This window comes from Syngnathus leptorhynchus, unplaced genomic scaffold (genome assembly GCF_054491065.1).
Source record: "Syngnathus leptorhynchus isolate UIUO unplaced genomic scaffold, UIUO_Slep HiC_scaffold_810, whole genome shotgun sequence".
NCBI lineage: Eukaryota > Metazoa > Chordata > Actinopteri > Syngnathiformes > Syngnathidae > Syngnathus > Syngnathus leptorhynchus.
Window position 1 is genome coordinate 1 of NW_028232645.1, and position 2500 is coordinate 2500.

The window sequence follows — 2500 nt, forward strand, 5'->3', positions numbered from 1 at the left end:
GATGCCCGGCCGGCTCCTTAAACACAGGCCGAGAGTCGCCCCGGACGGTCCGCCTCGCGGCGCCCGCCCGCTCGGATAAAATGACACAAAGTGTCAACTACGAATGTTGTCCATCCAAGGAGGGAGCTTGAGGCCCGGCCGGCTCCTTAAACACAGGCCGAGAGTCGCCCCGGACGGTCCGCCTCGCGGCGCCCGTCTGCTCGGATAAAATGACACAAAGTGTCAACTGCGAATGTTGTCCATCCAAGGAAGGAGCGTGATGCCCGGCCGGCTCCTTAAACACAGGCCGAGAGTCGCCCCGGACGGTCCGCCTCGCGGCGCCCGTCTGCTCGGATAAAATGACACAAAGTGTCAACTGCGAATGTTGTCCATCCAAGGAAGGAGCGTGATGCCCGGCCGGCTCCTTAAACACAGGCCGAGAGTCGCCCCGGACGGTCCGCCTCGCGGCGCCCGCCCGCTCGGATAAAATGACACAAAGTGTCAACTACGAATGTTGTCCATCCAAGGAAGGAGCGTGATGCCCGGCCGGCTCCTTAAACACAGGCCGAGAGTCGCCCCGGACGGTCCGCCTCGCGGCGCCCGTCTGCTCGGATAAAATGACACAAAGTGTCAACTACGAATGTTGTCCATCCAAGGAGGGAGCGTGATGCCCGGCCGGCTCCGAAAACACAGGCCGAGAGTCGCCCCGGACGGTCCGCCTCGCGGCGCCCGTCTGCTCGGATAAAATGACACAAAGTGTCAACTGCGAATGTTGTCCATCCAAGGAAGGAGCGTGATGCCCGGCCGGCTCCTTAAACACAGGCCGAGAGTCGCCCCGGACGGTCCGCCTCGCGGCGCCCGCCCGCTCGGATAAAATGACACAAAGTGTCAACTACGAATGTTGTCCATCCAAGGAAGGAGCGTGATGCCCGGCCGGCTCCTTAAACACAGGCCGAGAGTCGCCCCGGACGGTCGCCTCGCGGCGCCCGTCTGCTCGGATAAAATGACACAAAGTGTCAACTACGAATGTTGTCCATCCAAGGAGGGAGCGTGATGCCCGGCCGGCTCCGAAAACACAGGCCGAGAGTCGCCCCGGACGGTCCGCCTCGCGGCGCCCGTCTGCTCGGATAAAATGACACAAAGTGTCAACTGCGAATGTTGTCCATCCAAGGAAGGAGCGTGATGCCCGGCCGGCTCCTTAAACACAGGCCGAGAGTCGCCCCGGACGGTCCGCCTCGCGGCGCCCGCCCGCTCGGATAAAATGACACAAAGTGTCAACTACGAATGTTGTCCATCCAAGGAGGGAGCGTGAGGCCCGGCCGGCTCCGAAAACACAGGCCGAGAGTCGCCCCGGACGGTCCGCCTCTCGAGGCGCCCGCCCGCTCGGATAAAATGACACAAAGTGTCAACTACGAATGTTGTCCATCCAAGGAGGGAGCGTGAGGCCCGGCCGGCTCCGAAAACACAGGCCGAGAGTCGCCCCGGACGGTCCGCCTCTCGAGGCGCCCGCCCGCTCGGATAAAATGACACAAAGTGTCAACTACGAATGTTGTCCATCCAAGGAGGGAGCGTGATGCCCGGCCGGCTCCGAAAACACAGGCCGAGATTCGACCCCGGACGGGCCGTCTTCTCCCGGCGCCCGCCCGCGTACGCCCCCCATCCCCGGTCGCCCGTCTGCTCCCGGCGGGCCTCCGAGTACCCCCTCACCCAACTGACCGACTGGCACTCATGACCCGCCTTGGTAGGGCCTCCATCGGCCTCGGCTCGTCCGACGTCGGGTGGACGGTTCCTACCCACTGCGGGTCGCACTCTAGCGCCCCGGCCGCCGCGTGAGCGTGCGCTCCCCGCGCCGCCCCGCAGGCCCCGGCGCGACCGTACTGCGGCGAGACCGAGACGACCCGGTTTGGCATCCATCCCACCTAGCCACGATCCACGGAGGCCGAGCGAGCGGCTGAGTGTCGGGCGCCGCGCGTGCGAGCGTCCGCCGGCCGCGCCGGTCCTTCCGCGAATGTCGTTTCTCAAACCCTCCGGCTTGATAGCGGCGGCACCACGGGAAGCCGTCCACACACACCGTCCGACCTCTATCCGAAAAGCCTTCCCGACCAACCGCGGTCGCGGGGGCGTCTGTCGCTCCGCATCGGGGGGGCGTATGGCTTCCGCGCTACGCGCTGCGGGCTCGGGGGGGCCGCAACGGCTGAGTCTGACTCGGCCGGGGCGCAGCTTCCCTCCCGGCAGTCAGCAATAGTGCCGATCGCGCCTGCCACCAGCCCCCTCCCCGACGGGTTCGTCGGCGCCGGCTGGCCGCCGTCCGCCTTCGTTCCCCGAGGGTTCCCAACCAGCGCCGATCCAACTCCGCATCCTGGCCGCACGCAGTGCGTGCCTCGCGCGGGTAAGTCGCCGGCGCAGCGCCGCAGCTCCCGACCCCCGCGTACGGGAATAGTTGAGGGCCTCAGCGGGCCGCACCGACCGAGTCCGACTCGGGCCGGGGCGCAGATTCCCGCTTGGGTGACCGAACGTTCTC